Below are 22,218 nucleotides of genomic sequence, written 5' to 3'. Positions count from 1 at the left end.
GATCTCTGGTTCCTCTGCCTTTTCTAAAACCAGCTTGAACATCTGGAAGTTCACAGTTCACGTATTGCTGAAGCCTGGCTTGGAGAATTTTGAGCATTACTTTACTAGCATGTGAGATGAGTGCAATTGTGCGGTAGTTTGAGCATTCTTTGGCATTGCCTTTCTTTGGGAATGGAATGAAAACTGACCTTTTCCAGTCCTGTGGCCACTGCTGAGTTTTCCACATTTGCTGGCATATCGAGTGCAGCACTTTCACAGCATCATCTTTGAGGATTTGAAATAGCTCAACTGGAATTTCATCACCTCCACTAGCTTTGTTCGTAGTGATGCTAAGGCCCACTTGACTTCACATTCCAGGATGTTTGGCTCTAGGTGAGTGATCACACCATCATGATTATCTGGGTCGTGAAGATCTTTTTTGTACAGTTTTTCCGTGTATTCTTGCCACCTCTTCTTAATATCTTCTGCTTCTGTTAGGTCCATACCATTTCTGTCCTTTATCGAGCCTATCTTTGCATGAAATGTTCCTTTGGTATCTCTAATTTTCTTGAAGAGATCTCGAGTCTTTCCCAATCTGTTATTTTCCTCTATTTCTTTGCACTGATCGCTGAGGAAGGCTTTCTTATCTCTCCTTGCTATTCTTTGGAACTCTGCATTCAGATGGGAATATCTTTCCTTTTCTCCTTTGCTTTTTGCTTCTCTTCTCTTCCCAGCTATCTGTAAGGCCTCCTCAGACAGCCATTTTGCTTTTTTGCATTTCTTTTCCATGGGGATTTTCTTGATCCCTGTCTCCTGTACAATGTCATGAACCTCTGTCCATAGTTCATCAGGCACTCTGTCTATCAGGTCTAGTCCCTTAAATCTATTTGTCACTTCCACTGTATACTCATAAGGGATTTGATCTAGGTCATACCTGAATGAACTAGTGGTTTTCCCTACTTTCTTCAATTTAAGTGAATTTGGCAATAAGCAGTTCATGATCTGAGCCACAGTCTGCTCCTGATCTTGTTTTTGCTGACTGTATAGAGCTTCTCCATCTTTGGCTGCAAAGAATATAATCAATCTGATTTCGGTGTTGACCATCTGGTGATGTCCACGTGTAGAGTCTTCTCTTGTGTTGTTGGAATAGGGTGTTTGCTATTACCAGTGAGTTCTCGTGGCAAAACTCTATTAGCCTTTGCCCTGCTTCATTCTGTACTCCAAGGCCAAACTTGCCTGTTACGCCAGGTGTTTCTTGACTTCCTACTTTTGCATTCCAGTCCCCTATAATGAAAAGGACATCTTTTTTGGGTGCTAGTTCTGAAAGGTCTTGCAGGTCTTCATAGAACCGTTCAACTTCAGCTTCTTCGTCGTTACTGGTCGGGGCATAGACTTGGATTACTGTGATATAGAATGGTTTGCCTTGGAAACGAACAGAGATCATTCTATCATTTTTGAGATTGCATCCAAGTACTGCATTTTGGACTCTTTTGTTGACCATGATGGCTACTCCATTTCTTCTAAGGGATTCTTGCCCACAGTAGTAGATATAATGGTCATCTGAGTTAAATTCACCCATTCCAGTCCATCTTAGTTCGCTGATTCCTGGAATGTCGACGTTCACTCTTGCCATCTCCTGTTTGACCACTTCCAATTTGCCTTGATTCATGGACCTGACATTCCAGGTTCCTATGCAATATTGCTCTTTACAGCATTGGACTTTGTGTCTATCACCAGTCACATCCACAGTATCGGTATCGTTCGGTATCGTTTTTGCTTTGGCTCCATCCCATCATTCTTTCTGGAGTTATATCTCCACTGATCTCCATTAGCATATTGGGCACCTACTGACCTGGGGAGTTTATCTTTCAGTGTCCTATCTTTTTGCCTTTTCATACTGTTCATGGGGTTCTCAAGGCAAGAATACTGAAGTGGTTTGCCATGCCCTTCTCCAGTGGACCACATTCTGTCAGACCTCTCCACCATGACCCATCCATCTTGGGTGGCCCCACACGGCATGGCTTAGTTTCCTTGAGATAGACAAGGCTGTGATCCGTGTGATCAGATTAGCTAGTTTTCTATAATTTTAGTTTCAGTGTGTCTGCCCTCTGATGCCCTCTCACAACACTTACCGTCTTACTTGGGTTTCTCTTACCTTGGGCCTTTGGTAATTTCTCTCGACGCCGCCCCCGGCCCCCGGCCCCCGGCCCCGCCTAGTCCCTGTCGGCCACCGCCCCTGGCCCCCAGCCCCGCCTAGCCCCTCTCTGCCCCGCCTCCGGCTCCCGGCCCCTGGCTCCGCCTAGCTCCTCTCAGCCTCGCTCCCGCGCCGCGCCGTCGCAGGCGCCTCGCTCCCGCCCCGGGCCGTCGCAGGCGCCTCGCTCCCGCCCCGGGCCGTCGCAGGCGCCTCGCTCCCGCCCCGGGCCGTCGCAGCCCCCTCGCTCCCGCCCCGGGCCGTCGCAGCCCCCTCGCTCCCGCCCCGGGCCGTCGCAGCCCCCTCGCTCCCGCGCCGGGCCGTCGCAGCCGCCTCGCTCCCGCGCCGGGCCCTCGCAGCCGCCTCGCTCCTGCGCCGGGCCCTCGCAGCCATCTTCTGCTAAAAGCTCTACCCTGAAAGAAAAGAGTAAGTATTTTGTCCCAAGTATGAACAGACTGAATCTGATGAACTAATTTGAGGAGTGGAAATGATACTTCACTTAAACTAGGCTTCTGCATTTCTTTTTTAATTTATTTAAACCTATCCCCAGAACCTGAGTTCCAATGAACTGAGCCCACGTGAAGTGCCAGGCTGTTTGGTGGAAATATAATAGAACCCCAGACTTGGAGAAGGCAATGGCACCCCACTCCAGTACTCTTGCCTGGAAAATCCCATGGACGGAGGAGCCTGGCGGGCTGCAGTCCATGGGGTCACTGAGTCGGACACGACTGAGCGGCTCCACTTTCACTTTTCATTTTCATGCCCCGGAGAAGGAAATGGCAACCCACTCCAGTACTCTTGCCTGGAGAATCCCAGGGACGGGGGAGCCTGGTGGGCTGCCGTCTATGGGGTCGCACAGAGTCGGACACGACTGACGCGACTTAGCAGCAGCAGCAGCAGACAGGGCATGGCCCCTATGTTCAAGACCCTCAGTCTACTGGGAAATACAAAAACAAAAGCAAATAATTCTAATACAGTAAAAATGATACCTTGGAGAACAGAGATATGTTCCAAGCACTATATGTACCAAACAGAAAAGGTACAAATCTACTTAGATGGGAGTAAGGAAAAGCTTTCCTGAAGAGGAGATATTTACTTGAGATATGATTAGGAGCTTTTCAAACAAAGCAAATTGAGTAAAGACAATGTGAAAAGAGTAAAAACTGATGTGAAGTTAAGAGCCAAATATATGGGGCAAAATAAAAAATTCAAAAAAGCCCACTGATTTACAGCTTAATCATATGAGCACAATGAATATTTAGAGACTGTATGATATAAAAAGAACAATCAGAATAAGCTATTATGTCTTCCTGAATCTCATTTAAAACCTAATTAGATCTGATGGGAAGCTGGCAGAGTCCTGTCTGAGTGGAAGGAGATAGATCTGTCAGTATTAAAAAAAATAATAACGAAAAGTCAGCTTCTTTCTCTACAAGCCCAGCATTTATCTTTAAACTCCATTTTGCAACGTTAGGAGAGTAGACACTTGTGTTAGAAGAGACATTCTGGTTCATACATTTTTTTAGTGTATTTTCCTCTGATCCATAAAACTACTGTTTGGGGTATGGGCAAATAAAACAAGTATTCTTATCCATTTTACTCATATATTGAGTTGGTTCTTCTGTAAGATATTATGGAAAAACCTGAATGAACTTTTTGGATAACCCAATATAAACTAAGCTCAGAGAAGTAAAATCCTTATCAGACATCACAGAGCATGTCAGTTTGCAGAGTCAGAACCAAAGCTCAGATCTTATGATACTAAGTTCTCTGCTATGTCACATACTTTATCAAAATCTGCAACCAATGTACAGAGCAAATTATGCCATAAAATTGTAATTGTACTTATATTGTTCTTCAATCACATCAATTAATTAAAATAGTTCACTTCTTCACAGTAAACCTATTTATAATCATATCCACCTTGAGAGACATGCAGGCATGAGGTAACTTTTTTTCCATGAAGCCATATAGTGGAAAATTTAGTATTCTTTTTCTACCTTGCTTATTACCCTGTGGGGCTGACTTACATAGACTTACATCAATAAACTCTCTTGCCTTCAACTTCTTGTTGGGTTTGGCCAATGGGAGACAATGACAAGTAGGAGAAAAGATGAAAGTGAGATTGGAGTGTACTCCCCTGCCTTCCTCACTACTGGCCAACAGTGGGATGACAATGTCCCTCTATGAAAGGCCACAGCTCCTGTCCCATGACCCTTTCCATATTACTATAGGCACACCTCATTTTGTCATGCTTCACTTTATTGTGCTTTGCAGATACTACATTTTTTACAAAGTGAAGCTGTGAGGCAACCCTGCATCCAGCAAGTCTATAATCACCATTTTTCCATCAGCATTTACTCACTTTGTGTCTCTGGTTCACATTTTGGTAATTGTCACAATATATCACACTTTTTACTATTATTATATTTGTTATGGTGATCTCTCATCAGTGATATCTGATGTTACTTTTGTCATTGTTTTGAGTACACTAACTGTGCTCATATAAGATGGTGAACTTGAGTCACATGTCTCTCACTTTAGATCAAAAACCTAGAAATGACTAAGCTTAGGGAGAAGGGCGCATCAGAAGCCAAGAGGCTGAAAATTTGGTGTCTGTGACAAATAGTTAGCCAAGTTGTGAATGCAAAGGAGGACTTCTTGAAGGAAATTAAAAGTGCTACTCCAGTAAACACACAAATGATAAGAATGTGAAGCAGCCTTATTGCTGATGTGGAAGAGGTTTCACTGATCTAGATAGAAGATCAAAGCAGCCACAACCTTCCCTTAAGCCAAAGCCTGGTTCAAAACAAGGTCCTAACTCTCTCCAATTCTATGAAGGCTGAGAGAGGTGAGGAAGCTATAGAAGAAAAGTTTAAATCTAGCTAAGGTTGGTTTACAAGGTTTAAGGAAAGATGCTTTCTCCATAACATAAAAGTAAAACATGAAGCAGCAACTACTGATGTAGAAGCTTCAGCAAGTTATCCAGAAGATCTAGTTAAGATAACTAACGAAGGTGGCTACACTAAATAACACAGTTTCAACGAAATGAAACAGCCTTCTTTTTTTTTTTTTATAAATTTATTTATTTTAGTTGGGGGCTAATTACTTTACAATATTGTAATAGTTTTTGCCATACATTGACATGAATCAGCCATGGGTTTACATGTGTTCCCCTTCCTGGACCCCCCACCCACCTCCCTCCCCATCCCATCCTTCTGGATCATCCCATTGCCCCAGCCCTGAGCCCTTGTCACATGCATCGAACATGGAATGGTGTTCTGTTTCACATATGATCATATACATGTTTCAATGCTATTCTCCCAGAACGTCCCACCCTCACCTTCTCCCTCAGAGTCCATAAAATTGTTCCATGCATCTGTGTCTCTTATTCTGTCTCGCAACAGCCTTCTATTGGAAGAAGATGCCATGTAAGACTCTTTTTATTTTTTTGCGTGGTTTTAATGGTCTTTATTATGTTTTTAAATTTATTTATTTTAATTGGAGGCTAATTATTTTACAATATTGTAGTGGTTTTTGCCATACATTGACATGAATCAGCCATGGGTGTACCTGTGTTCCCCTTCCTTAACCCCTTCCCACCTCCCTCCTCATCCCATCCCTCAGGGTCATCCCAGTGCACCAGCCCTGAGCAACCTGTCTCATGCATCGAACCTGGACTGGAGACCTGTTTCACATATGATAATATACATATTTCAACGCTATTCTCTCAAATCATCCCACCCTTGCCTTCTCCCACAGAGTCCAAAAGTCTGTTCTTTACATCTGTGTCTCTTTCACTGTCTCCCATATAGGATTATCATTACCATGTTTCTAAATTCCATATATATGCACTAGTATACTGTATTGGTGTTTTTTTTTTTTTCTGGCTTACTTCACTTTGTATAATAGGCTCCAGTTTCATCCACCTCATTACAACTGATTCAAATGTATTCTTTTTTAATGGCTGAGTAATATTCCATGGTGTATATGTACCACAGCTTTCTTATCCATTCGTCTGCTGAAGGGCATCTAAGTTGCTTCCATGTCCTAGCTATCATAAATAGTGCTGTGATGAACATTGGGGTACACGTGTCTCTTTCAATTCTGGTTTCCTCAGTGTGTATGCCCAGCAGTGGGATTGCTGGGTCATATGGCAGCTCTATTTCCAGTTTTTTAAGGAATCTCCACACTGTTTTCCATAGTGGCTGTACTAGTTTGTATTCCTACCAACAGTGTAAGAGGGTTCCCTTTTCTCTGTACCCTGTCCAGCATTTATTGTTTGTAGACTTTTGGATAGCAGCCATTCTGACCAGCGTGAAATGGTACCTAATTGTGGTTTGATTTGCATTTCTCTGGTAATGAGTGATGTTGAGCATCTTTTCATGTGTTTGTTAGCCATCTGTATGTCCTCTTTGGAGAAATGTCTGTTTAGTTCTTTGACCCATTTCTTGATTGGGTCGCTTATTTTTCTGGATTGAGCTGTACGAGTTGCTTGCATATTTTTGAGATTAATTCTTTGTCAGTTGCTTCATTTGCTATTATTTTCTCCCATTCTGAAGGCTGTCTTTTCACCTTGCTTATAGTTTCCTTTGTTGTGCAACAGCTTTTAAAAGTTTAATTAGGTCCCATTTGTTTATTTTTGCTTTTATTTCCATTACTCTTGGAGGTGGGTCATAGAGGATCCTGCTGTGGTTTATGTTGGAGAGTGTTTTGCCTATGTTTTCCTCTAGGAGTTTTGTAGTTTCTGGTCTTATATTTAGATCTTTAATCTATTTTGAGTTTATTTTTGTGTATGGTGTTAGAAAGTGTTCTAGTTTCATTCTTTTATAAGTTGTTGACCAGTTTTTCCAGCACCACTTGTTAAAGAGATTGTCCTTTCTCCACTGTATATGCTTGCCTCCTTTGTCAAAGATAAGGTGTCCATAGGTGCATGGATTTATCCTGGGCTTTCTATTTTGTTCCCTTGATCTATATTTCTATCTTTGTGCCAGTACCATACTGTCTTGATGACTGTAGCTTTGTAGTATAGTCCAAAGTCATTCAGCTTGATTCCTCCAGTTCCATTCTTCTTTCTCAAGATTGATTTGGCTATTCGAGGTTTTTTGTATTTCCATACACATTGTGAAATTATTTGTTCTAGTTCTGTGAAAAATACCATTGGTAGCTTGATAGGGATTGAATTGAATGTATACATTGCTTTGGGTAGTATACTCATTTTCACTATATTGATTCTTCCAATCCATGAACACGGTATATTTCTCCATCTGTTTGTGTCCTCTTTGATTTCTTTCACCACTGTTTTATAGTTTTCTATATATAGGTCTTTTGTTTCTTTAGGTGGATTTATTACTAAGTAATTTATTCTTTTCGTTGGAATGATGAATGGAATGTTTCTTTAATTTCTCTTTCTGTTTTCTCATTGTTAGTGTATAGGAATGCAAGCTATTTCTGTGTGTTAATTTTATATCTTGCAGCATTGCTATATTCATTGATTAGCTCTAGTAATTTTCTGGTGGTGTCTTTAGGGTTTTCTATGTAGAGGATCATGTCATCTGCCAACAGTGAGAGTTTTACTTCTTCTTTTCCTATCTGTATTCCTTTCATTTCTTTTTCAGCTCTTATTACTGTGGCCAAAACTTCCACAACTATGTTGAATAGTAGTGGTGAAAGTGGTCACCCTTGCCTTGTTCCTGACTTTAGGGGAAATGCTTTCAATTTTTCACCATTGAGGATAATGTTTGCTGTGGGTTTGTCATATATAGCTTTTATTATGTTGAGGTATGTTCCTTCTATTCCTGCTTTCTGGAGGGTTTTTATCATAAATGGATGTTGAATTTTGTCAAAGGCTTTTTCTGTATCTATCGAGATAATCATATGGTTTTTATCTTTCAATTTGTTAATGTGGTGTATTACATTGATTGATTTGTGGATATTAAAGAAACCTTGCATCCCTGGGATAAAGCCCCCTTGGTCATGATGTATGATCTTTTTAATATGTTGTTGGATTCTGTTTGCTAGAATTTTATTAAGGATTTTTGCATCTATGTTCATCAGTGATATTGGCCTGTAGTTTTCTTTTTTTGTGGCATCTTTGTCTAGTTTTGGGTTGTTGTGTTTTCATTTTCATTCATTTCTATGCATATTTTGATTTTTTTAAATTTTTTCTATGATTTGTTGGTTATTCAAAAGTGTGATGCCATGATCTTAGTTTTCTGAATGTTGAGCTTTAAGCCAACTTTTTCACTCTTCTCTTTCACTTTCATCAACAGGCTCTTTAGTTCTTCTTTGCTTTCTGCCATAAGGGTGGTGTCATCTGTATATCTGAGGTTATTGATACTTCTCCTGACAATCTTGATTCCAGCTTGTGCTTCTTGCAGCCCAGCGTTTCTCATGATGTACTCTGCATGTAAGTTAAATAAGCAGGGTGACAATATACAGCCTTGACGTACTCCTTTTCCTATTTGGAACCAGTCTGTTGTTCCATGTCCAGTTCTAACTGTTGCTTCCTGACCTGCATATAGGTTTCTCAAGAGGCAGGTCAGGTAGTCTAGTATTCCCATCTCTTTCAGAATTTTCCACAGTTTATTGTGATCCACACAGTCAAAGGCTTTGGCATAGTCAATAAAGCAGAAATAGATGTTTTTCTGGAATTCTCTTGCTTTTTTGATGATCCAGCAGATGTTGGCAATTTGATTTCTGCCTTTTCTAAAACCAGCTTGAACATCTGGAAGTTCAAGGTTCATGTTTTTCCAAAGCCTGGCTTGGAGAATTTTGAGCATTACTTTACTAGCGTGTGAGATGAGTGCAATTGTACGGTAGTTTGAGCATTCTTTGGCATTGCCTTTCTTTGGGATTGGAAGAAAACTGACCTTTTCCAGTCCTGTGGCCACAAGGGTTTTACATATTCATTTAGGTGGGCGTGGACTGACAGTTTTTATTGATTGTTGCAAGTTACATAACAACAGGTTCTATTGCACCTGTCTTTCCCAGAATTCAGTCTGTTATAATCAGATGTATATACGCATAGAGTATTTATGAACCCTTTGAGGACACAGCTGTGCATCAAGAGTACATGTGTGGCAGTTGGAGAAGCTCCTGCGGTTAGTTTGTATCCACTGTGTGCCTAGGGCGCATGGGCTGGAGTTGGACCAGTGGAAAAGTCTCTGTGGTTATTTTGTAGCATATCTGTGAGCTTTCCAGGGCCACACTGGGGCGTGTCTGAGGTGGGTTTTAGAGACCAGCTTGAATCTTTTTCAGCTAAGCCACCTCTTGTTGCTCATGCCTGACTTCCTACCTAACAGAGGTATGTACTTTTTTTTTTTTAGACGTAAAGACGTAATGCTATCACTACAATATGGCATAAGCCAAACTTTTACATGCACTGGGAAATCAAAAAAATCCACGACTCACATTATGGCGATACTTGCCTTATTGCAATGGTCTCGAGTCAAACCGACAATATGTCTGAGCTATTTCTGTATGCTTTCTTGGTACCAATAATCATTCTCTCCTTTACCCCTTCAAACCTAGGGTTGGCAACAGCTCCTGTTGTTATCCCTGGGGTATCTCACAATTCTATGTCGCTCTTCCTAAACCCTCCCACAGTTTTGTAAATAGTCCCTATGCTAATTCTTTCTCACATTATCCAAGAAGAGTGTGCCATCTGCCTCCTGCTTGGACCCTGGCTGATAAAGCCCCTAACTTTTCTTGTTTCTTCATATCTGTCTTTTCATACAAGCTCCTGGTTTTCTAATAACCATCCTATATTCACTGAGGCATTCTCGTCCTCACTGTCACCCCAGATCCCCATATTCCAGTCAGTGCTAGCTAGCTTTTAGTTATGGAAGCATTCATATGAATATTTCTGTCAGATGTGTTTAGTGTTTAAGGGAGTAACCCTTGAGTCCCTAAAGAGCTATGGAGTTGTTGGTGCTTAAAATGTAATTGCACTAGAGTCATGGCAAGAGTCATGACACATTTCACAAATATGGCATATTTGTGATAGACATATCTATCTCAGCTGGACGTAGGTTTGTTAACAATTTTCAGCTTTAAGTGATTGATAGTGCACTAGTAAGTCCAAGCTGTACTATTTAATCATGATGACCATGCATCCTAGAAACTGGTTTTGTCACTTGGACACAGTGCCTTTCTCAACACAGGTTATTTTCTTGAAAGAAAGAGAAAACCAACAGTGGATTCTTATGCAAAAAATATTCACAGATGGGAAGAGAGCTGTTATTTTAAGTGCTAATATTGCCAGGGACTCGCAGCATAAATTGACTTCTCTGTGGCTACTTTTTCCCCCTACATTTAAAACTAGAACCCTTTGGATATGGGTTACTGTGTTGCAACTTAGCAACTGCAACTCAGGCAAAAGAATCTTTACAATAATCAGAGAGCTATTGGGAACAATTATCTATTTAGTAGAGTAAAGCCTGTATATGTACTTGCCCATGGAAGAGCTCAAATGAGCATGAACTTTTGAACAATGAGATTTTTCTGTCTTAACCCTGAATGGTATTTTTTTAATTGAAGTATAGTTGATTTGCAATGTTGTGTTAGTTTCTGATGTACCTCAAAGTGATTCAATTACACATATATATTCATTTTCATATTCTTTTCCATTATAGGTTATTATTATAAGATATTAAATATAGTTCCCTGGGCTATAGAGTAGGACCTCGTTGTTTATCTATTTTCTATATAGTAGTGTGTATATTTTAATCCCAAATTCCTAATTTATCCTTCCCCCTCCCTTTCCCTTCTGGTTACCATAAATTTGTTTTCTATGTCTGTGTGTCTATCTTTGTTTTGTACATAAGTTCACTTGTATCATATTTTAGATTCCACATATAAGTGATATCATATGGTAATTGTCTTTGCCTGACCTACTTCATTTAGTATGATAATCTCTAGATCCATCTGTGTAGCTGCAAATGGCATTATTTCATTTTTTTTTAAGGCTAAGTAGTGTATATATACCACATCTTGTGTATGCATTTATCTGTCAGTGGACACTTAGGTTACTACCATGTCTTAGCTAATGTAAATAGTGCTACTATGAATGTTGGGATGTGTTTATTTTTTCGAACTAGAGTTTTCTCTAGATATATGCCCCAAAGCGGGATCATTGGATTGTATGGTAACTCTGTTTATAGTTTTGAAAGGAACCTCCATACTGTTTTCCATAGTGGCTGCACCAACTTACACTCCCACCAACAGTGTAGGAGGGTTCCCTTTTCTCTACATCCTCTCCAGCATTTGTTATTTGTAGGCTATTTAATGATGGACGTTCTGACTGGTGTGAGATGATACCTCATTGTAGTTTTCATTTGCATTTCTCTGATAACTAGCGATGTTGAGCATCTTTTTGTGTGCCTATTGGCCATCTATGGAGAAGGGAATAGCAACCCAGTATTCTTGCCTGGAGAATCCCATGGACAGAGGAGCCTAGTGGGCTACAGTCTACAGAGTCGGACACAACTAAGTGACTGTCACTGGCTATCTATATGTCTTACTGAGTAGTGTTTCTGAAATCTTACCCCAGAATACAGAGAAAGTTAGAGCAAATATGTCAAAAACAAACATACTTGTTTAGTATTAGAAAACATTGTTCTTTTTTTAAATTAATTTTTATTGGCCTATGCTTGATTTACAATGTAGTATTAGTTTCTGCTGTACATAAAAGTGAATCAAATATATATCTATATATGTATATATATAGATATATATATATATCCCTTCTTTTTAAGAGTTTTTCCCATATAGGTCATTACAGAGTATTGAGTAGAGTTCCTTGTGCTATACAGTAGGTTCTTATTAGTGGCATCAGTTCTTTTTGTTGGATTTACTGATGAGCTCTGTGAAACAACCTCTCAACTGATTCAAATAACTCTTAGGTTTTGCTGTTATTGTCCACTACATTGACCATTTATCTAAATTACTAGTTGTGGAGGTTTTCTGTAGAAGAGGTTAAGTTCTGGCAAACTCTAGTGGGTGGAGGAAAGCAACGTAGTTAGCTTTGTAATGAACATCCACAAACGATCACCAGAAACAAAGTGAGATGGTAAAGGGATTCTTAAACCATTGTCACAAACTGTCTCTTGAAAAATAGCATAACATGCAAACCAAAAATTTGGTCATAACTTCTAAAACTGTTCTTGAAATAGAGCAACTTTCACGCATAGAAATAAGAAAATTTGTTGCCGGGATGTTTCTAGTGTCTGTGGATTTAAAAACTAACTCTCAGTTTTAGTCTCAATCAGGAACATCTCATTATCATCATCAAAAGGAATATTTGGTTCTGATGTCTTACATATTTACTGTCTTTGAAATATATCCAGGGGATTGCAGTTCCTGATGTTTACATTTATCTAATTTATTGTCCACAGGCTTTGAGTTGCTTATTTAATTTAAATTAATGAGCTGTGTTCTGGGCCGTGTTCAAATCAAAGAAAGCTAAACTGATTAAGGCAAAATAGTCTAATCTGGCACTTTAAACTCTTAAGATTTATTACAGACATTCAAGATTTGAATTTGATTGCATTTATTGAATCGAGCCAGGAAGCTGTTTGATTCTAATGGTTGGGCTAGGTTAATCTATAGTGAAGTCAAACCTAAGATTAGAGGTGCAAGTTCAATTCAGTTCAATGTCTGACCATATAGGTAGTGGGTACAGGGGAGAGAGGGAGGGCAAGGCCTTATACCCTACTATCAAGGAGCCCATGGTATATTGAGAAGAATCAAAGGGGAGGGATAATATCACAAAGGATGAATTCTTCCATCTTCTCTCAATTTGAAGCCCACCATTCTGAAGACTTCCAGAGATCCATTTAGTTCAAAAATGTTTTCTTAAGCATCTACTACTCTGTGTCAGAAACTGGTACCAGTGCTAGCGACTGGGAGCACATAGATGATTTTTTTTTAAATTTGTAATTGAGATGTACATGGAAAAAACGAGAAAAGAGATAAATATTTACAATAGTGTAGGACTAGGAAGATACATGGACCCTGTGAAGAGAACCACAATTTGTTCTGAAAGAATTAAGGGTTATGAGATGTTGCCAGCTGATACATTCAATAAACATTTAATAAGTGCCTACTGTGTGTCAGATCATGAGGGTAAAAAGATGAATAAGAAATATTTCTTTCCCTGGAGGAGCTCACCATTCAGTGGAGCTATATATTGTGAAGTTCTAAAAATGTCTGCATCAGATGGATTATTATACCAACAACAAAAAATATAGAATCCTTAACCTTCTGAAAGATATATAACTGACTTAATGTAAAAAATAGAAAAATCCTGTGGACAAAATAGTGAACAATGTACATGAAAAGACTCAGAAATGTCTATTAGATGAAGGTTAACAGTTTATTTTACTGAGTTTTATTGTATATAAAAAATATAAAGCTGAAGTTCCAGAATGATTCACAATGCAATTATGATTTCCATAAGTTAAATTACATTAAGTTGCCTCAAATATTTCCCTTGGATTAAACTCCAATTTATGACACTAGGTTGTTTATAAAATCTTAAAATCACAGGTTGAAAAATGTAAGACTTGGTTAGCTAGCTTTTATCTACTTTATGCTAAATGATTTAAATGTAACAATAATTTTCAATAAATATAACAATGTTCAAACACTGATTCACAAAATTTTTGCCTTAGTATATTTCTGTACAAGCAAAAATTGTTGAACTAATTGGGTACATAACTTTTTGCAGTTACATAAAGCAGTTTGTTTGCATTTATAAAGGACATATACTTTTTAAGTTTTCAAAATTCACAAATATTAAGATTGCAGACAATTTGCCCCCTAAAGCCCCTGTTTTATGGCTAAGAATAATAACTTTTGGAGAAATTTTCTACATGTGTCACCAACAGTTGACTTTCTTGTGGGGGCTATTTTTACCCACACAAGTTTTTATCACTTAGAATTATGTGAGGTTGACTAGGGAACAATCATGCCACTTGCAGAAGAAGTGGTTGCCAACCCACCAGCTCTACCTGCCAGCTAAGTGACTCCTGATGTTTGCTAACAGGGTGGGAGAGAGACAAATTATTATAACATCAACCTAAAGGGTCACTTGAAATTATTTTAAACTTTCAATTTGAAGTCTATGAATGCTGTATTGTATATGAAAAGTCTTATCCTTATATTTTTAATATACATACCTGGCATTATTCCTGACTCTTTCCAAGCAATACAAAGATGATAGAATAACTCCAATATCACCTCTCCTATCTTCCATGTTTTTGTTTTCTAGTATTATAGTCCCACCCTCTTTTTAATCACATCACCCTAAAATTCATCATTAATATAACTGTTTGTACCAAAATCAGTCATTAACGTAATTAGTCATTGATTAGAAGTTAGCAAGCATGTTCTGTAAAGATGAGATAGTAAATATTTTCAGTCCTTGTCACAACTACTCAGTTCTGCTATAGTATGAAAGTGGCCACAGACAGTAGGTAAAAGAATGAGAGTAGCTGTATTTCTATAAAACCATAGGTACAAAAGGAGGCAGTGGGCTGCTTTTGGCCCAAGGCCATAGTTTGCCAAGTTCTGGTTTATACAATCCGAGCTTTGATGAACTTTAATTTCCCATTCCCTCCTTCCTTTTTTTACCTTTCACATCCCACTCTTTGTAGGTTCAATTTCTTTCTTTCTGTAATGAATCCTCTCCTAGGTCTCTAAAGTGTAACCACTCTTTGACAGTGATGAATTTTTGAAGCCCTTCCATCTAGAGCTCTTAATTGAATTTAACTTTCAAGGATTTTAGGCTTTATGTAAAAAAAAAAATTCCTAGTTCTGATAATTTTCTTTGAAAAGTCCTACTCTGATACAAAATTCAATCTACCTTATTTTTAAAACTATTTTCTCATGATATAAATATGGATAAGGACTGAAATGGAACATGAGAAAATAAAAACAGTGGATTTGATAGAAGGGTAGGGTTGGTATATGATTCTTTTTATTTCGAGTTGTGTGTGGGGGGGTGGAGGATGTGTTAGTCGCTCAGTTGTGTCTGACTCTTTGCGACCCCAGGGACTGTAGCCCACCAGACAAGAATACTGAAGCAGGTTGCCATTTCTTCCTCCAGGGGATCTTCCCAACCCAGGGATTCAACCTGAGTCTCCTGCATTGGCAGGCAGATTCTTTACCCACTGTGCCACCTGGGGTGGTACAGAAGTCTTAGTTTCACTATTATCAAGCATTTTAAGAATTCTCATTTTGTTTGCCACCTTCCTTGTCCTCTTCACTGTTCTTGAATTTCTATCATCTACTTTCTTGTTTTTTAGTTTGGGTGCCATTCTTATCCAAACTTATCCAAATTTATAGTTACTGAAAGTTTTCTATCACTGAGCAAGGCATGCATGCATGCTAAGTCGCTTCAGTTGTGTCCAATTCTTGTGACCCCATGGACTGTAGCCCGCCAGGATCCTCTGTCCATGGAATTCTCCAGGCAAGAATACTGGAGTGGGTAGCCATTCCCTTCTCCAGGAGATCTTCCTGACCCAGGGATCAAACCCAAGTCTCCTATATTGACAGGCAAATCTTTACCACTGAACCACCTGGGAAGCACCTAAAGTGTAGACATTGACTTTAAAAAACCATAACCATGCCCCTGGGGTGCTTAGTAAAGTCATTAACGAAAGGTGACAGCACCAGTCAAGTCTGAAAGGTTCCCCAATGAATAGCTGCTAACTGAATCAGAATATTAATTTTTGTTTTATTGTAACATATCACTTGCTGAGTATATTAAATAAGCAGCTCAGTGTTAGGCTTCTTGACCTCAGGATTATTGATATTATTTGCAGAAGTAAGATTTTTACCCAGGGAAATTATTTTGACTATTTTTTCTGTGTTCTAAGGGAAGGTTCTATCTCATTTCTGACTCATAAAGTTACTATTTTGTTCACTTCAGTTGGTGATGGAAAAGAGAATTATCTGAAATTACCAGGCCACTCATGTCCTATTTTGTATCATACTTGGAGTTATCTACTTCCAAAAGTAGGAGAGGACTATAACCTTGATCACAGAGTTCCCAGAGTTCTGGACTACTCTCCACAGGCCGTAGGGCATTGTGTGCACCTGACTCAGGGCAAGTCCCACCTCACTAAGTGTTAGGGCCAAACTTCTCAAAATGAGAGAACACCAGCATTTTCATTCATACACTAATGTGCTAAAAACACTTTCAGCAAATGATTAGGTATAGCTGAGTTTAAAATGTCTACAACTTCCTGTTTTTTTCAGCTGAGTCTCTTCATTTTTGCCTAATATGATGGAGATGTCAAATAAGAGGTAGGGAAGTGATTTTTTTTATTTGCTCCAAGTAAGAACAAATAAAGGCCTTATTGAAGTTTGTTTTCTTAGGTCTTCCCAAATCCACCAAGACATCCTGTTTCAAGAGAATTAAAATCTAATCATCAGTTAATTGTATCTATATACACAGATATTTTCCTCAATGTGCAAATCCCTTTGAAATTCTCTTCCCTTTAGCTCTTAATTTCTTATTAAGTGTGTTTTCAGTACAAGCCTGAAATAATCATTAAATTGCCACAGATGGCTCTGCCTTGATCGTATTTTTCCTCACTCAGTCTTTCTCCTGATATAGCTAAGGAGCTAGCTTTCTGCTTTGATTTTCCTGAGATCTTGAAAACTAGAAATGCAAATATCATTTTATACCATAAACTGGACTAAGTTTCTTTTCCTCCTCATAATTCCTTGGAGGATCATTTAATATTGGTTTAAGTTGTGTTGCCATTTCTAACCATGTAGCATGTGGGTATTTCCCTGAAATTGGTTTGATCTGATTTTGTCTTCATGATCAACTGAAAGCATTTATCAAAATCATTCAAATAAACTCACTTTTCATTCATTAATCTATCTAGATGTCATAGACAGATGTATTTAGGATCAACATTTCAAGCCACTTGCCCTAGCTTTCACTTTCCTATCCCACTGTAAACCCAAGTGCCAATAGTCCCTAGCAGTAGCCAAATGTCAAAAAAAAAAGGATTTGCAGATGCCAATGCTGGTGTCTGTAACCAGTTTTCCCAAGTCCATGTGCAAAAATATGTTTTATGTGCTGGTTAAATAGTAGAATTCTCCAAATATATGTGGACAAAGAGCCACCTTTTAATTCAAGCTGTGAGTTCTTTAAGGATGGAGACCTCATTACCTTAATTATGGACCTGCAAGAGCCAGCCCAGTGCTGTGGGCTCTGTGAAGATTCTTGGTGAATTACAGACTGATTACCTGAAAATCACAGGCTGTGAAGAGACTGTTAATTAGGAATTAAATTGTAGGATTGATTAAATAATATTTTATACATTCTATGAAATTTAATTGAATCTAAAGGATATACTAGAATGCTTTAAAAAGGATCAACACTATAGAAACCATAGTTGAAGGTAAACATGAATGCAAACAGTTCAGAAAAATCAGTTCAAGCAGCATCAAGCATTGTTACTTAAACTGCCCCTATACACACACATACCTAACATGTACCCCTCCTTCTTTGTCCTTTCACATTATCTGGAGAAGAGTTAAACTAAGGGCAATCACGTGGAGGTGATATTGTGCTTATCTTCCTTGTTCACTTAATGTGCTTATTATTCTTGTTCACTTCTGGTTTACCTTGTTCCTCTTAAGTATTTGAGTATGTGGGAAGTAAATAGTAGTAACAACATAGAACTCAATTATAGATTAAAATAACTGAATCTCTATTACTGTGACCCTCAAACTGTTGCAGAAAATGGGTGGGTCTGGTTAATGGGCAACTTGAATATCCTCCTGAATATCCAAGTATTGATGATGTTAAAATAAAGGAGATAGTTTATAGTAGTTAACTTGAATTTCCTCATCACTTTAGCAACCCGTGTGAAGCAAGAAGTGGTGTCCAAGAACAATGTCATGTTTTTGTTCCCTCTTTCTCTACAAGTCACCTCCAAGTTAGGGTTGGCAAAAACTGCCTTTAGTGGTTTTCCACAGTCTAGTGCCCCAAATGTATGTGTTCCTTTGTGCCTTTTTGTTAAATCCCTAGTCAAATATTTAATGTATTTTGTAGAAATACTATAGAATATTAGCAATCAACCCTTTTCATTTTACAAGTGAGGAAACCAAGGCTTAGGGAGGCAAAGTAACATGCCTGATATAACCCAACTAGTTGGTTACACTCAACACAAATAAATTATGCCATAATCCAGGACCTGGAAAAACTGTTAGACATCACTTTTAAATACAGTTATATTCCTCCACAAAAACCATTTGTAATGACAGTATTGATGAAATGAGAATTTTGTTGACATGAAGGATGGAAGCAAACCCATGAAATACGGAGTTGATAGCTTTCTTCACTGTGTGTGTGTGTGATAGGCTTGTATGGAATTACACAGTAAGTATCGTGAAAACAAAGGATACTTAGGTTATAACTTCAGCACTGTGTGAAAATAAAAATAATCATGCCTCCACCAATCACAATTTCCCTTATTTACCTTTGTCCTTTTCTGTTATTGTCAAATTTACATACAGTAAATGCACATATTTTAAGTGTACCATTGGATTAAATTTGATAGCTACAAATACCTGTGTAATTATTACATAATGAAGAACATAGACTATACCCATCACCTAGAAAGTATCCTTGTTCCCCTTTCCAGTCAATTCCTGTGCTGTGCTTAGTTGCTCAGTGGTGTCTGGCTCTTTGCAACCCTATGGACTGTAACCCGCCAGGCTCCTCTGTCCATGGGGATTCTCCAGGCAAGAATACTGGAGTGGGTTACCATGCCCTCCTCCAGGGGATCTTCCCAGCCCAGGGATCAAACCCAGGTCTCCTGCATTGCAGGCAGATTCTTTACTGTCTGAGCCACCAATACAACCGTGTTTGAATTTTTATTACCATGGATTTATTTTTCCTGTTTTTGTACATAATATAAATGGAATCATAAAGGGTTTACTTTTTTATTTTTCTGGCTTCTTTAACTCAACACACAGTAAAAGTCAGCTAAATTGTTGCATATAACTGTTCATTTTTTAAAAATCCCTATCTAGCATTCCACTGTATGACTCCCGCATTATCAACATCCCCCGCCAGAGTGGTACATTTGTTACAACTGATGAACCTTCTTTGACACATCATTATCATCCAGAGTCTAAAGTTTATATTTAGTTTCACTCTTGATGTTGTACATTATATGAGTTTGGACAAATTTATAATGACATATATCCACCATTTTGGGCTTCCCAGGTGGCACTAGTCGTAAAGAACCCACCTGCCAATGCAGGTAGACATAAGAGATGTGAGTTCGATCCCTGGGTCTGGAAGACCCCTGGAGGAGGACACGACAACCCATTCCAGTATTCTTGCCTGGGAAACCCCATGGACAGAGAAGCCTAGTGAGCTACAGTCCATGGAGTTGCAAAGAGTCACACATGACTGAAGCTACTTAGCACACGCACACACACACACATCCACCATTTTAACATTATACAGAGTAGTTTCACTGACTTAAAAATCCTTAATGCTCTGCCTAATCATCCTCATTCCCCCCTCCAACCCTTGATAACTGCTGTCTCAGTTTTGCCTTTTCCAGAATGTTATGTAGTTGGAGTCAAACAGTAGGTACTTTTCCAGTTTGGCTTCTTTCACTTACTAATATGCATCTTCCCTTGTAGCTCAGTCAGTAAAAATTCTGCCTGCAATACAGGAGACCTGGGTTCGATTCCTGGGTCAGGAAGATTCCCTGGAGAAGGAAATGACAACCCACTCCAGTATTCTTGCTTGGAGAATCCCATGGACAGAGGAGCCTAGCAGGCTACAATCCATGGGGTCACAAGAAACAGACACGACTTAGCAATTATACCACCTCAAGGTTCCTTGATGTCTTTTTGTGACATGATAGTTCATTTCTTTTTTAGCACTAAGTAATATTCTATTGTCCAGACATACCATAGTTTATTTATCCATTGTTTATTTTTTTAACTATTTCTTTAAAGAGCAGAATATTTAATTTTTAATGCATCACATTATTTTTTTTATGTATAGTCAGTGCTTTTTGTGTCTGGTTTAATAAACCTTCACTTACCCCAAAGGTTGCAAATATATTCTCTTAAGTGTTCTTCTAGAAAATGTATAAATTTTACATTTGGATCTATGATCACTGTCAATAGAACTAGTGAGAATCAATATGCTTGCCTTGGTCTTAGGAGAAAAGAATTCTGTATTTCACTAGTGTGAAATTATATATTTCACTAGTGTGATGTTATCTATCACTGTTTAACAATCTAACACAAAACTTCGTGGCTAAAAAACATACTGATTTCTTGTTAGTCACAAATCTGTGCATCACCTATGGGCTTCCTTTGCTAGTTTTTCCTGGGATAACTCATGTGGATGCTTTCACCATAACATACAGTTCAGGATTTGGCTCTTCATTAAACCTCAGGGCCTTTCTCTGCACATTTTCTCCCATCTTTCAGTAAGTCGGCAAGACTTTCTTACAGGGCTATAAGATCATTTCAAGCAAGCCAAAACAGAAGTTGTAAGACCTCTTAAAGTCTAGCCCAGAAGACACACAGGAACACTTATAATACCAAATGTATTGGTCAACAGAAGCCACAGTGCCAGCTTAAATTTAAGGAGAGAAAATTGGCCCTACTCCTTTTGGGAGGAGTAATATGCATTTAAATAAATGTGAGAATTGTAGGTGGCCAACTTTGCAGAAAAATCTACCACATTACCTGTAGATTTTTAGATAGATGTCATTTCTCCTCCAGGGAAATTCCCTTGGATTCCTAGTTGGCTGAGAATTTTTTATGATGAGAGAGGGTTGAGTTTAATCAAATGATTTTGTTATATCTTCTGATATGATCATATAGCTTCCTTCATTTATTCTGTTTATGTCCTGATTTATATTTATTGATTTTCAATGCTAAAGCAACTTTAATAGCTGCTATTTATTAGGGACCTACTAGGTGTCAATAATTTTATATGGATTATTAACTCATATTTATCCTGAAAAGTAGGCATTATCTTCCCCATCATATAGATTTAAAAAATGAGTTTCAGTGTTGAAGTTACTTGCCCAGGGACACTGAGCCAGTGAGTGGAAAATCCAGGACTCAATTATAGGTCAGCTGACTCTAAAATCAGTGTCTTTCTTCTATATTCTGGTAGCAGAGTACTTAAAAAGAAGGTGGAAAATTTCTGGAGGCCAATTCCTCTAGTTTCAATACATATTTATATGTATGTCTAATCTCTGAACTTCTTATTTTTCTCTTTCTTTTTCATGTTTTAAATTATGAAAGCATAATAATTCATTTACAGGAGACTTTATAGTTCTACTATATATTATAATTATTTTTCAAGTATATTAATTAATATTTTTAGTTGGAGTTTCAATATCAAGCTCTCAAAACTTAATAGGATGAATATACAGAGAAGTAGAAGGATATAGTGGACCTGAAAAGCACTATGAACCAATTCAACATAATTAAGATTTGTATAATTTTCACACAACAGTAGAATACAAATTCTATTCAAGTTCCCATAGACTATAAGCTAGGAGATACTAGAATATATCCAAGGACATAAAATAAGGTGCACAAATTTCATGGTCCAAAGGTATTGAAAGTTTTTCTTTATATATGGATCTAGTGTTGTCCACTTCAGCATTTGACAGTGCACATTTTTTTTAAACAGTGAAACTCAAAATATTAAGTAAAACTGGAAATGACTAAAGCTGGAAGATTTTAACTTTCCTCTCAGACTCAAGTCAAATTAAGTCCAGAAATATGTGAACAAACATTACATCACAGAACATTCGACCCCAATTTCTATAGCTACTGACTCCCAAATGTTATTAGATGGGATAAGAACACCCAAAATAGTGTATTATGTTTCCATCAAACACAGCAAATGATCTTAGCTATGATGAAACTGCCAAATTATAGTGGACTTGTGACTCAAAAATTGCAGCTCTTCCTATATTACTAATCTACTTAAAAATACACTCTTGGGACTTCCCCGGTGGTCC

The 22,218-nt window shown here is 38.3% G+C and overlaps 1 protein-coding gene across 1 annotated transcript in view; it reads left to right on the top strand.

The window, feature by feature from the left end:
- The first annotated feature begins 2,293 nt into the window (after positions 1 to 2,293).
- The window catches only part of LOC145535854 (putative MAGE domain-containing protein MAGEA13P), a 73,096-nt gene continuing 53,171 nt past the window's right edge, over positions 2,294 to 22,218 (top strand). The window contains exon 1 of the mRNA XM_081564197.1: positions 2,294 to 2,596. The gene's annotated coding sequence lies outside the window, so the exon portion shown is untranslated. The remainder of the gene's footprint in view (positions 2,597 to 22,218) is intronic.

The sequence above is a fragment of the Giraffa tippelskirchi genome, chromosome X (genome assembly GCF_054371585.1).
Source record: "Giraffa tippelskirchi isolate mGirTip1 chromosome X, T2T-mGirTip1v1.2.pri, whole genome shotgun sequence".
In the NCBI taxonomy this organism is placed as follows: Eukaryota; Metazoa; Chordata; class Mammalia; order Artiodactyla; family Giraffidae; genus Giraffa; species Giraffa tippelskirchi.
This window is presented reverse-complemented; position numbering and strand designations above follow the sequence as displayed.